General features: G+C 38.2%; 1 protein-coding gene across 2 annotated transcripts in view; it reads left to right on the top strand.

Annotated features, from left to right (window-relative positions):
• The window catches only part of LOC135212064 (E3 ubiquitin-protein ligase SH3RF3-like), a 197,601-nt gene that overhangs the window by 46,351 nt on the left and 136,418 nt on the right, over nucleotides 1–14,832 (top strand). Inside the window, exons 2-3 of one of the 2 annotated variants that reach the window (XM_064245406.1) lie at nucleotides 1,552–1,803; nucleotides 13,693–13,860. The gene's annotated coding sequence lies outside the window, so the exon portion shown is untranslated. The remainder of the gene's footprint in view (nucleotides 1–1,551; nucleotides 1,804–13,692; nucleotides 13,861–14,832) is intronic. The other variant, XM_064245407.1, reaches the window with a different exon arrangement.

The following is a 14,832-nucleotide window of genomic DNA, read 5'->3' as shown; positions in this document are numbered from 1 at the left end:
AAGGATGACCGCTAGGGGCGCTGCTGTCCGTGGCGTCCTCTAGTAGTAGTAGTAGAGGCTGCATCGCCCGTTGGTATCAGCTCTCTCTTGGGGGATTCTGATAGGGAAGTTCTAATTGGTGTTTGTCTCGTGGTAGTGTTCCACACTCGCCCCTATATCATACCGACACTTTCTTTTTAAGAGTGAGCGAGTCGTTTTACTGACATTTTCTTAATTTTGTTTTTCTCTGGTAATTTTAGGCTAATTTTACCTAGAAAGAATGATATTAAGGATACTTTCATAGGGCGACACGAGCCAATCACCCAGAAATAGATTTTTCCTTCGTCAAAAATCCCTTTTATAAACAGTTTTCAATATATGTTAGATCTCCATAGTAGACTAAAGTGTTTATAGTGCTGACAGTTTTGAAGTTCACAAAAAATTGGTTCACATGTTTAGAAGAAGAGCTAAAGAGCTAAAAAAATTTCTGTTGGGCAAGAAAACTACTGATTGAAGTAAAAATGCTCTTTGAAAGTGAGAAGTTATAAAATTTAAGAAAATGTAAATTGTAACTTCAAATGAAAATTTAATATTCTTCCAAACTTCCATAAAATATTCAAAGGAAAAGTTACCAAAGAAGTTCAGACCAAAATAATATTGAAATTGAAAGGGTAATAGAGAGAGGCACTTGTACTAATATACTTGGGTCACCCGATTGCATCTTTGTCTGGATGTCATGTCTGATGCTTGAATAGGCTGGGATGAAGTAACAGGTTTGTATTAAAAAATAACTTGGGAATTTTTATTTTTATGTTCAGTATCATTTTTTATTACAGTACTATAACTTAATCTGTATCACTCTTGATGAACTTCAACTTCAAGTAACAAAGATTCAAGGTCCTTGAGGTAGTTATACAAGAGATGCAACTGAGGTTTAAAAGTATTAAGGCTGTAAATGAAAATTTTACATGTTTGTTACAGTCTATAAGATGACAATTACATGTGTTCATATATTCTGTGATGGTATTTTTAAGTATTTCATAAAGTTTTCAACTTCTCCCTGAGTTCCTCTTGTCTTCTGTACACTGAGTAGTACTACCAGGTTTTATTACGCACTGAATAATGTTGATGGATTCTGGCCTTTGCCCTCAAGACCCAAATTTCATAATCAACCAGGTTTTATCAACATTATACAAAGCATCTTTTGAGGAAAACTAATCAAAGTTTAAAGTCCATGTTTGATTGGTGTAAAGATTTCTCCAGTTCCATGGCTAGTGCAAGTCTTTAAGATCAGCTTTGGAAAATTATCATTACACTTTATGGATTCCAGCTCCTGTTTTGCATTTTGTTATTATAGTTATACAGGATTATCCTTATAGGGATGCACATAAGGTTACAGTAAGAAAACATAAGTATGTACAAATAAAATGAGGTATAGTTTGTGAAAGTTCTTCATAATATTTTGTAAATCTTTATACTTTTATGAAAATATTGTTTTAATGTTAATTTTTTACAAGATACAGGCTTGGTATTGTTTTCAAAATTGGTTACGATGACATTTATGTATTTTAGACACTCCTTGGAAATTGTGAGTCCTACTGAAGAAGGAACCAATCGCACCAACAGCTTGGGGCCTTCAGGACTTGGTGCTGGTGGACCTGGGCCAGGGACCACTGATGTGGAAGTGTCTCAGGAAGCTTCTCCAAATGAAGATCAAACCACAAAAACTGAATCCATTGGATCTCCTAGGTTACGTTCATCCACATTATCTTCAAACCAAGTGTCTGTATCTTCTTCAACTCCACAAGTAACAGCCACTACATTGTAAGTATATGTATAAATATATACTATACATATTTTTCTAAAGATTTAATACAGTTTTTGCTATTTTTAGACCTGTTTATCTTTGTTTAGAAGTTGCCAGTTGCAACCAATTTTAAGTCAAAAACAAACCAGTCAGTTACTGTAACCTCCCATTTTGTTTGGCTTCATGAATCCTAAACACTTACAAAATGGTACAAGAGATTCAAAAGATACTCTAGAGGCTGGATAGCCACAACATCCATTTAAAGGTTGTAGAATGGGTAAAAAAAGCGGTCACTGTTCATTTGGATAGCTTGTTGATAGCTCACCAATATAACGTACTACGGTACAGGCAGTCCCTGGTTCTGATGGCTTGATGATAAAAATCGCTGATTACCTAAAATCTGCGATTTTTGCCGCTTATTGGCGCGGATAACTGGTTAATGGCGCCTCTATGTATCAGTGACAATAACTGAAAATCAGCACTAATAACTGGAAATCTGCACATTTCGGCACTGACTAGACAAGTCCCACAAAACCAAATTGCCATTGTAACTGGGGACTGCCCACTCATCATACTTGGGGATATATTGGTGCGAAATGGAAATATTGATAGAGCACCGAACAATTTCTTTATTAATTTACATTGCATTCAACTCTAGAAATTATGCTAAAGCCTTTACTGTCCTGTAGTTTATGTTAATAATAGGGATTTTATCTTACTTTACGAGAAGGTTTTCAGAAAGTACTAGTATATGCCGCTAACGTGAAGTAGCAGGTACAATGTTATAGCTGAGGTTGAAGAAGCAATTACTAATGAGCAGACTCCAAAATGTCACACATGTACTTAATTTAATTTAAAGCATTTACTCATTAATAAAGTACTTGTTGTAAATTTTAAACCCTGGTTTGATAATTTGTGAAAGGAATATATTTCTGAATTAAGTTCCATTTGGCAAATAATGACAGTGATGATGTCGGTAGAACGCAGTCAGCTGATTATCTTTAGAATGCAAACAAAACCAAAGTGCAATTGACACGATCGCCATCTAGTGCGTACTAATTAGATCGCTCCAGTGTCATACATGTGATTGAAATCTACAATTTTCCATTTAATTTAATTTTTTCTGTTCATACGCGGAAGAAACCTTTGGTCTTAACGGTAGGATAGGATAATCTTCTAGCGCTAGCTGGAAACCAGTAAAAACAATCAAAGATAGTAAAACAAGGAATCTGTGGTGTCTGGCAACTCATGCATATATGAGGCGGATGTTTGGTCATCGACCAAGCTCAGACCCCCGTAACATGCCAGTCTTTCTTTTACTGCCTTGGAGAGCGGAGTTTCGCTTCGCTCCTTTTCCAAGCCAGTTTTTTTATTGCAGCCTGCACTTTATCATTTTTATTCAGCCCAGAAGTCCTGTGGACATCATCATTTTTAGACAAGCCTTCCTTGTTTGCTGTATTGACCTTCCTTTGGACAGATGCTTTTGCAGTAGATTCGACTTGAGCTCTGCATCAGCATCATTGGCGTTTTGTGTGATAGACTGGTCTGTCTCCGAAGAGAGTATTGCCTTCAGAGAGACAGGACCCCTTTCTTTGGTTTAGTGTTTTAATTTTGTTTTATTTGGAAATATGTGTACAGTGTTTCCCCCCTGTATTCGCAGGGGATGGGTACCAGACATCCCCACGAATAGCTCAAACCCGCGAATAGTTAGAACTCCCCTCTAAAAATGCTTATATCTGCCTGTCTTGAAAGTTTAAATACCAAATGTGTACTTAAAGTATTATCCTACATCAAATATACCAGAATTGGTATTAGTAATATCATTGCAAAGTCATCTGAAACATTTTACCATTCGAATGATATTAACAGCCAATAACAGAGAGAGAGAGAGAGAGAAAATAACTCCTTACAATATCCAAAGATTGAAATGAACTTCTATAGGCAACACTTTTTCCCCTCCCATAAATACATATATCTTTTCCAGAGAAGAGAGAAAGAGAGGGCTGAACAAGTATCTGTTTGTCCGTCTATCAATTCTTTTGCTGAGAGAGAGAGAGAGAGAGAGAGAGAGAGATAAAAGAAGAAAGAAATAGAAACACTTAGTGTATACCTTATGTAACATCTTACATCAAATTTACCTTAAATTATCATCATATAACTGTATTAATCTTAGAGATTGTATTAATATAATTTCAAAGTAATCTTGAAAATTAGTATTCTTAAAGGTAGTACGTATATACAGTGGTCCCTCTGTATTCGAGGGGGATGCATTCCAGACCCCCCATGAGTAGTTAGAACCCACAGATAGTTGGAACCAGTATAAAAATGCTTAAATCCTCCGATTTTGTTAGTTAAAATTCAAGAAAAAACGGACTAAAAAAATTTTATACCTTGGTTTTTTTTTGTTTTTTTTATACTTTTATCACAAAAAGTGCATTTTATTTATTAAATTGATTAAAAAACAGGAATTTGTGATATTTCTCATAGAAAAATAGGTAAATTTTCCACGAATAATGTGGGGAAATGAAATTTTCCCAGAGAACGTGAATACTGGGTGTCCCCCCGCCATTGTATGTACATACATACGTACTTCTACACTCTAATACTTGCAGCAGAGAGAGAGAGAGAGAGATACACACATTCTGAAAGACTGAAACATTACAAAGTTCCCAGACATGTGTGAAAAGATACATAAAAACATAAATGTCAACACTGGGCCCCCATGTTCGCGGACTCAGGGATTCGCGGATTTCTCGATGGACCATATCTACCCATTATTTGCTGGACATTTGCCTATTCACAGGTTTTTCCAACGAAAATAATCACTAATTATTGTATTTTGATGTTATTTTCATGACTAAATACATTTTATGGTACAAAAATGATTTACTAATTTTCAATTAGTAATATTGATTGATACTGTGTTAGTAAGTTTAATAAGATTAAATGATATCACATGAAAAAAATAATAATTCTTCTCTTAATTCCTCTCGATCCCTCTTCTCGTCTCTACAGAGTTATGGATTCTTGTATGATAAATAAATTATTTACTGTTTTAAAATATTAATATTAATGTAAACAGCAATAATATAAATTCATTATAGAAAATACTATAGTGAATTAGTAAAATTTTAGTTTATGAATTTAAAAAATTATGTAAGAATGAAGGAAAGTCCAGTCTCTCTTCTACTCCAAGTACTAAAGCTGTCAAATATATCAAGTAATGTGACAGGAGGGGAGGAGCTGTTGAGTTGTTGCCACTAAGTGTTCATGTAACTCTCTCTCTCTCTCTCTCTCTCTCTCTCTCTTCTTCGTCTGCTCTCTCTCTCTCCTTCAACGTCTCTCGTCTCTCTCTCGTCTCTCTCTCTCTCTCTCTTACTGAGATGAGACCATTTTTATGATACATGTATTTAATAAGTTTATTATTAATATTTCCCAATAATAATACTATAATATATATAATAAAATACTATAACTGTAATTACAACATTCATATGTGAGTATTTTAAATACAGTAATCTTTCCATTTCACTCTTTTAAATACTGTAAGGACAACTCTCTCTCTCTCTCTCTCTCCTCTCTCTCTCTCATCTCTCTCTCTCTCTCTCTCTCTCGTCTCTCTCTCTCTCTCTCTCTCTCTCTCTCTCTCTCTGCTGCAAGTGTTAGAAGTACGTATGTATGTATACCTAATATACCTTTAAGGATACTAATGTTTAAGGTTACTTTGAAATTATATTAATACAACCTCTAAGATTAATACGTAATATGATAATAATTTAAGGTAAATTTGATGTAGGATGTTACATAAGGTATTCATTTGGTGTTTCTATTTCTTCCTTCCTCTCTCTCTCTCTCTCTCCGCTCTCTCTCTCTCTCTCTCTCCTCTCTCTCTCTCATCATCTCTCTCTCTCTCTCTCTCTCTCTCTCTCTCTCTCTCAGCAAGATTGATAGAGCAGACAAATAGATACTTGTTCAACCCTCTCTTTCTCTTCTCTGGAAAAAAGATTAAGTATATCTTAGTTTTATCAGACCACTGAGCTGATTACAGCTCTTCCTACGGCTGGCCCAAAGGATTAGATATTTTTACGTGGCTAGGAACCAATTGGTCACTAGAAATGGAACCTACTGCTTATTGTGGGATCCGAACCACACTATATCAAGAAAAAAGTTAAGTATATCTTAGTTTTACCAGACCACTGAGCTGATCAACAGCTCTCCTAGGGCTGGCTGAAGGATTAGATATTTTTACGTAGCTAGGAACCAATTAGTTACCTAGCAATGGGACCTACAGCTTATTGTGGGATCCGAACCACATTATATCGAAAAATGAATTTCTGTTACCAGAAATAAATTCCTTTGGTTTCCACGTTGACCAAGCTGAGAATCGAACTTCGGACCACCAGACTGGTAGTGAGTGCGAAATCCACTCATCCCGGGAGGAACTCTCTGGAAAGGAGATATGTATTTATGGAGGGGAAGAAGTGTTGCCGATAGAAGTTAATTTCAATCTTTTGATATCGTAAGGAGTTATTTTCTCTCTCTCTCTCTCTCTCTCTCTCTCTCTCTCGTCTCTCTCTCTACTCTCTCTCTCTCTCTGTTATTGGCTGTTTATATATTTCTAATGGTGAATTGTTTCAGGTGGTTTTGAAATGATGATAATACCAATTCAATGGTATATTTGATGTAGGATGATACATCAAATATACCATACATTTGGTATACATTTGGTATTTGAACTTTCAAGATAGGCTGATATAAGCATTTTTAGAGGGGAGATCTAACTATTCACAGGTTCGAGCTATTTGTGGGAATGTCTGGTACCCATACCCTGCAAATACGGCAGGGAATACTGTATGTGGTTCATTGCCCTTCCATGGACTTGACCATCACTTGCCCATGTACATGATTGAGCGATCTTCTCACTGATGTTCTAACTTGTATTGCTCCACATGACATGAACGTGTATGGGTATCATCACTGGTCCGTGTACGTGTTCATCGCTCGTCCACGTACTTGACCATCACTTGTTCATGTACATGATTGAGTGATCTTCTCACTGATGTTCCAACTTGTATTGCATCCACACGACACGAACGTGTACAGGTGTCATCACTGCTCCATGTACGTGTTCGTCGCTTGTCCATGTACTTGACCATCGATTGTCCATGTACATGATTCAGCACATATCCTACGTCTGTACACCAACTTCAATCGACTTATACCAATGTACACGTATGTAGAAGCATCCACGTACGTGTACCATTACCCGCGTCCGTATACCAAGTTCATATGTATGTATTTACATCGAACAGCCACATTCATTGTCTTCTCTTCAAGTTCCATTGTGTTTGGAAGCATAGTTATTTTGACAAGCGATGACATCCTAACAAAAGATCATTCAGTATGTCTGTGTCAATGCCAGTTGATGGATTCATTAATCAAGCCATTTGGCCCTCTTTGGGGTTCAGGCCTACTTTATGATTAGATACTTGTTTCTAGGCCAAGACACTTCGGGAGAAGGAAGGTAAGGAAATGCTGGCCTTTCTATTTTAGTCTAGCTAAGTAATTGCATTCTTATTACCGGCAAGTAGCTAACACGGCCTAGCCTTGGGGGGTAAGGTCTTAGCCTAGCCTAGATAGTTTCAGAAGCCTTCTTAACCTAGCCTAAGTAGTTGAGTTCTTAGCCTAGCAATGGCTGAATTCTTAGCTAACCTCACCAGTTCAGGTAGCTTACCACCACCCCTTTTTTTAAGCCTAACTAGTTCAAAGATGCTTTAATCTAGTCTAAATGGTTAAGTTCTTAGGCCTACCTTGTCTAGTTCTAAGCTACTTTAACCTGGTATAAACGGTTGAGTTCTTAGCCTAGCCTAGTTTAACTAGTTCAATGCTTCCTTGGATCTAGCCTAACTGATGAGTCTTTAGCCTAGCATAACTAGTTTAAGGATACCGTTATCATAGTCTGAGTGATCGAGTTCTTAGCCTCTAGGCCTAACAAGTTCAAGGCTTTCCTTCCTAGGGCTAAGTGGTTAAGTTCTTTGCCTAGTCTTAACTAGTTCAAAGCTACCTTGTCATAGTTCAAATGGTTGTTCTTAGACTAACTTAACTAATTCAACTAACTTAACTAGTCAAAGCTACTTAACCTAGCATACTTTGGTCCAGTTCTTAGTTTTGCTAAGTACTTTAGTTCATATCCTTGCAAGTGGTTATTCACAAACTAGCATAGCTAGTCTCGTTGGCTAGAACTTTCCTTTCTATCTTAGCTTAGCCTAGGTGCTAGAATTCTGGTGTAGCAGCCTACGGGGATAAGTTCTTAGCTAAACTAGAATGACAGTTAATGGGTACGCTAGTTAAACCTTCCCTGGCCTATTAATAGTAGTGGAGGTTGGGTCCTAGTTGGCTTTGGGTTGGGTTAGGTTCGATTCCTAGCTTAACCTTCCTCTATACAAATGACCAGATCAGTAATGTAACTTGTTTTCTGGTGGATTTACCTTCAAATTAGTAGTATCCATCTTAGCTCTGTCTAAGTTGTTCTGGAAAGAACTGCCATAATGGTTCCTTAGCCTAGAAGGGGGGGCCCCCAGGACCTATCACTATAGTCCGACTCCTCTGATGAGTAGCATACTGATTGTAAGTCATCATAAGGGATCACCTTATAAGAAATCTCTATGTACTGTTGAAGATTCATGTCTCCTGGGCAGCTTAAGGGCTTTTTTCCAGTTCTACAGCAGTTACTTTGTCATGTGAAAGTTTACGAGTAGGAGATTTTGGAGAATATCTGTGCCAAGTTTTTTGTTTTAGGAGATTCCCATAGGGTGCCCTGTTATCTTTTTGGCCTTTTGAAGACTTTGTTAAGCCTCTTCTCGGTGACTGATTCTAGAAGTCTTCTATTCACTGTCCCAGAATTGTTCATTGGAGATGAAAAATCCTTTCTGTCACCACTCCTCTCTTTTGACAGTCGAGATGCACCACTGTCGTCAACACCTCTGTGGAGCTTGTGGTAAGGTACTTCCAAGCAGGACGATTGTGATGACCAATATTCTAGACAGTGGAGTAAAGACCTATATATAGAGTGGTCTTTGAAGCAGAAAGTAATGGTATATTGTTTTTTCCTTTGGAGATCCGTGTTCCTGTTAGACCTCTTTTCCTCTTGCTGGCAACAGAAACTGGGAGTCAGGATCCTCTTTCTCAGACAGAGGACACTCTTCTGTCAGCAATTCTGAGAGAAATCCTTCATGGGGCCCTTCCTTTCCAGCCTCATGTGGAAATGTTCCACCAGGCGGTAAATCTCTGTTGCTTCAAGGCCGGAGACTGTCGAGTAACTCCTGAAAGCAAGAAGGTTGTCTCGTAAAGTAGCAGGTCATATGCCTAGCTATCTCAGGTCTCATTAGTAGTTTACCAGAAAAGTGGGCCACCTACTACGGTTGGGCTCATCGACAGCTTTTCTCTCCACTCTGAATGTCGTGAGCTTTTATTAGATTTCCTTTTCTTCCACAGAAGTGAAGGTCTTTCTGTCTCAACTTTCAGGAATTGCAGGGCCAACCACCTGTTGATCCGCTCCTTAAAGGCTCGGACATATCTTCATCTTGGGAATTAAATGGTCTTTTGGAGTGTGGTATAGTCTTATTCAACAAAGGAGCTCAATTATGGGCGATGGGCGATCTTACTCTGGTTTTGAGTAGTCTCACTTGAGTGCCATGTAACCAGTACGTCAATAGTTAATGGGGAGATGCTGACTCTGGGAGACAGTTTTTCCCTTTTTGCATTAACTTTCCTCGAAGAGATAGTTAACTTCATGGTAGCACCAAGGGTGAGAGGTCCTCTGGCCTTCGAAACTACCAGATTTGTAGGTAAGACTCGGAATCCCTTGGTTCATGATGAAAGTTTTGTCTCTTTCATTCTACTCCAGAATGAATAGGTGGACAGTGATCTGTAGGAGTTCTTGCCTTGTCCTGTCAAAGCTCTGCCCTGCTATCTGAGGATTCTTCACTAAGACCAATGGTTATTGACTTTGTGTTGGCACCGGTCAATCCAGAATGGAAGTTTCCAAGGTCTCTGTCCATTCTGGCTGCGTGAGGTGGTTAAAGACATACTCCTCATCGCAAGTTCTGCCACAGAGTCTGTGCAGGCTAGAGCATATGACATCACAGAAATGAGTTCCTCTTTGGCAGTCAAAAACAATTTGTCTATTCATAGGGTTTTAATTGTTGGTTCCTGCTTAGGTAGACCACGTTCACTTCCTTTTCCTGAAGGACATTACCCACAGGTCCTTGGATACTTTTCCTTGGGTCCAGTTGAGTAACTCATCCAGTGCCCCCAGTGGGACAGTTGGTAACTCATCCAGTGGCCCCAGTGGGGACAGTTGGTATCTTACCTAAGATGATTGTGTGGGAGAGAGAATGAGGGAGAAGGCTCCTTTCTCTTTTTTCCCTTTTCTTCTTTGTGACAGGCAGGTTGAAGAATTTGACACATCATAAGCTGGAACTGGTCTGATACAGGTGAGTGTGGCAGCCATACTGGTTGCAGTGTTTTGTGTGTTCCTATACAAATAACAAATCTGTTTCTCAGTAGCACTTACTCCTCTCTCTAACAAAGGGACAGACGAGTGGCAACAAATCCCTGTGGCACATATGATTTTGTTGCTAGAACAGACAGAATTCTTTTTACCTTCCTCTAATACAATGAATCTGGACATCTTTCATTGTGTTTCATCCCAGAAGGTTGAGTTTTTTTAGACACTTGTTTATCTAGTAGCTCACAGGCTCAGACCCCCTTACTTAGAACTCAATCTTCTAGGAAGGGTGGTCAGGCGGGCTGAATCCCCAGCCGGTTCTGGATACTTGTACCTCCCTCCAATATAAGTCTATCCTATTGTTAAGACAGAAGGTTTGTTCCGCATATGAACAAATGACAAATTTGTAATCAATTTGTATTTTTCATAGCTAACAAACCTGAGGTCTTAACAGTAGGATAGGATAATCTTCTAGCGCTAACTGGAAACCAGTAAAAACAATCAAAGATTGTAAAACAAGGAATCTGGGGCATCTAGGAACTCATGCATATATGAGACGGATGTTTGTTCATTGACCAAGCTCGGACCCCCGTAACATGCGAGTCTTTCTTCAAACCCAGGATATAAGAGGGGCAGCTACAGGTGGACAGTTAACGTTAAGACCTCAGGTTTGTTAGCTATGAAAAATACAAATTGATTACAAATTTGTCATTTTGGCAATTGTAAACTTTAGAGGAGTAAAGCCACAGCTTGGGGTGTCTGTTATATTCATGACAGTATTGATGTTAAGTGTTAAAAATAATGTACAATAAATATTGGTTGCATGGTTAATGGGCTGATAAATTTATAGACATGGTATGTTCATTGACTGTCTGAGAAGTGAGACTTACTTATAAATATTATGTTATGTTGCAAATGATAGGCATTCATGAAAAATTTTGGAGATCTTATGTTTTATAGATAAAAACACTAACAACTGTACTTGTCCTTTGGACATGTTGACAAATGCAGATTCACTTCTGAATGACCTGGACATAAATCTTTCCCCAGCCAATGCTACTGCATCATTGACTGGCTCAGTCAGGCATTGCCAGCCAATGGCAGATGCATACATGTTGTGACAGGTTGCTTGGGAAAGATTTTCATTGTGAGGCCCCCTGAACCCTCAGTGGACAGGTAAAAAAATCAATATGTATGTAGCTCCTCATGCCAGGTAAACTTTGGGGTCGGCCAGTTTATGAAAAAACACATCAATGGAAAGAGGAAGATATGCAAATGCACATGGTGAAAGAAATAAATTCTAAAAAATTTTCCCTACCTTCTATGAGAAGTTGATAATGACTATTTACATACAACCCCCTGTGGGGCCTCGTTTACTAGATGATAATAAATTTTACCAACTTGTAGATGTTTTTTGTAATAAATAATTTTTTTTTTTTAATTATGATTACAGCTCACACGTATTAAAACAGATAAGAAATAAAACCAGTTACAAATTCTTAGCATATTTGTTGAAAAATGTTTATGTAAATTTACCGAGAACAAAGATTAAGTTTTTTATTTGTACATGTTTTTTTTCTATTTCTTTGCAAAATTACATTTACAACTGATATACAGGCAGTCCCCAGTTATCAGCAGGGGTTCTGTTCTTGACAGGGTGCTGATAAGAAAAACTGCCATTAACTGAAATGCGGCAATTTATGGTGCCAAGTTTTGGTTAATGGGGCCTCTGTTAGGTATATTATGACGCCATAACTCCATTATCAGCACCTTATGGCACCAATAACTGAAACTCTGCCCCTTTTTGGTGCCATAAATCGCCAATTTTATGGTGCTAGGCAAGCCCCATAAAACTGGAACACCATTAACCGAGACTGTCAATGGACGGGGACTGCCTGTACTATCGTAAAAGACAAGAACAAAAACCAACAGCAACCCCTTAGTATATTTATGAGCAAATTTACGAAAAGACGTCATGTGAGTCAAAGACGCAGTACATTCTCCCTTGAAGTTAGAAGCAGAGCTGAAGTCCTAAGATGCCAGATTCATGATTTTTGCCAGTATAAAAGTTGCTATTAGGGAATTTATGGGCTATAGAAGTACTGGCACCTCTTTCCTGCCTGATTCTTTCCAAATCCATGGCATTTAATCTTGCTTCTCTACAGGATCAATCTGTCCACCACCCCAAACCTGTTATTACTACTCCTGAGAAGCTATCCATGCATCAAGGGTTAAATGGCCCTTGATAAAACTCAGCCTATATTTGAACTCTGATATTGATGTTAAATGTGTTTGTAGTCATTTATGTTAAGTCATGGTACCAAATTTGAATGCAGTAAACCCATCTTTGAACCTTTGGGCCCTAATTCCCAAAGAGGGGCTGCGTCCCCCATTTCTATCAAGGTCAGAGTAGGTAGGCTACAACCCCTTACTCCCCTGGTTGGTAAGTCAAAAGGACTTAGGCCGTGGGCCCCCTAATATTGTGGGAAATCCTTGTGCCCCTATTCCCAGAGGGCAAAGTTTCCCCACTTACTACTGAGGGTGCTCTAATGCCTCCATATTGTGGGGAGCCTGTTTGTACCAGCAGAAACATGTCTGCATAGGTGTCAACTCCGAAAGTTGTCAAATATGAGATGGTATGAAAAAGAGAGGTTATGACCCCCCCCTAGAAACAGCCTCAAATTTTTTATTTCGACTTTAACCTTTCTTTTGTGGGATAGAGGAGTCTATGGTAAAAGTTTGGTAGCCCTAACTGTCAATTCCAAAAGTTGTAAAACAAAGAGGAGTTATGACCCCCTTAGAAATAGCCCTCGAATTTCAGATTTTGACTAAAACCTTCCTGGGGTGGGGAGGGGAGTCTAATGTAAAACGTTGGTAGCCCTAGCTGTCGACTCCAAAAGTTGTTAAAAATGAGGGGGTATGAAAAAGAGGGGTTATGATCCCCTTAGAAACAGCCTTCAAATTTTTTATTTTGACTAAAACCTTCTTGTGGGTGGGGAGAGGAGTCTGGTAAAAATTTTGTAACCTTAGCTGTCAACTCTGAAAACTGTAAAAAATGAGGGGGTATGAAAAAGAGGGGTTATGACCTCCTTAGAAGAGGCCCTCAAATTTCAAATTTTGACTAAAACCTTGGGGGGAAGGAGTCTAGAGTTAAAATTTGGTAGCCCTAGCTTTCATAGTCTGGGCATTCATGGTGAAATAACAGACAGATTATATAGATTGTAGTACTCGGAGTGGCCCCCTCTTGTCCTTTGGAGTAACCTTATTCCATTCCTTCCAGTTATGCATACTTGGGTTGCAGATGGAAAAACTTAGGATTGTTGTGGCTTGTGAGGCATTCAATAAAGTGATAGGCTGGTTTCAGTTGAATAATTTTTTTAATAATTTTTTTTTCTAGTTATGTGGCACTATATTCTTACCAAGGGCGAAAAGCTGATGAGCTGGAGCTAAGGAAAGGATACATCTACACTGTCACAGAAAAGTGCCAAGATGGTTGGTTCAAAGGACGATGCATCACAACAGACAGAGCAGGTGTATTTCCAGGAAATTATGTTCAGGTTGCCAAGTAAGTTTCCTGGACAGATCATTCTGATTTATGACTTGTTTAGTTGCATAGGGGGTACCATTTACAGCACTTTGGGTGTATGTTGTAGATGCTGCTACATGTTCTTTGCTTTCTTTGCTGCATCCTTTAGCCCCAGCTGATTGCATTATGCCTTTCACATACCAAATAACGGATCATTTGGGAGATGTGTTTATCTGGCATCCATGTAAACTAACAAATACAATTTCAGAGTACTGTACAAGTAAATAAATAAAGACATAAATTTGCATGTGTAATATAGGGTAAAATTTACTTTTAAAAGATGAAAAAGTAGGTAAAAATTTGCTTTGCCACAGCCCCATTAATCACAGATTGCTTCATTTCCATGGATGAGGAAATATACCGGCATAGCTGCTCATATTAATGAAGACTGAGATGTCACTTCTGAATTTGCTCAGTTTTGTGCATGACATTCTCTCACTTTATATGTGAGTGCTGTGTATGTAGTTACTTTGTCACTTCCCACGAACCTCCATTATTGCATTCATCATTCTTGTATTCAAGTCATTTAACAATACTTATAGTTCTACTTTTTGTAATTTCTTTTGGTTAAATGTAAGTTTGGTCAAATTTCAGGGTTGGGTAGCTGTGGTCTACAGTTTGAGAATTTCCCATATTGGTTACTATATTTCTTTCCTTGTTGAACTTTTGTTACTTTGACATTTATTTCATTACATTGATTGTCATATTTCATTCTCATTTCAGTCAGTTTATTTTTCCTTTCTGGGGTTGGTGTCTTGTAAAGATTTGTAATGCAGTACATATATTATAGTTCTTGTCACTGCGTAGTTTTCATTGGTAGTTCTAGTATGTAATGTAAATATTCAGATGTAAATACTTTGGAGTCATTTTCATGGACTATGACCTTAGTATTTGCAGCTTTGTGATATTTTTATTTTATGATCTTTGCACTGTAACTCGCATTTTCACTTT

Source organism: Macrobrachium nipponense, chromosome 40 (genome assembly GCF_015104395.2).
Source record: "Macrobrachium nipponense isolate FS-2020 chromosome 40, ASM1510439v2, whole genome shotgun sequence".
NCBI classification, from domain to species: Eukaryota; Metazoa; Arthropoda; class Malacostraca; order Decapoda; family Palaemonidae; genus Macrobrachium; species Macrobrachium nipponense.
The sequence above is the reverse complement of the archived record's forward strand: the minus strand, read 5'-3'. Positions and strand labels throughout refer to the sequence as shown.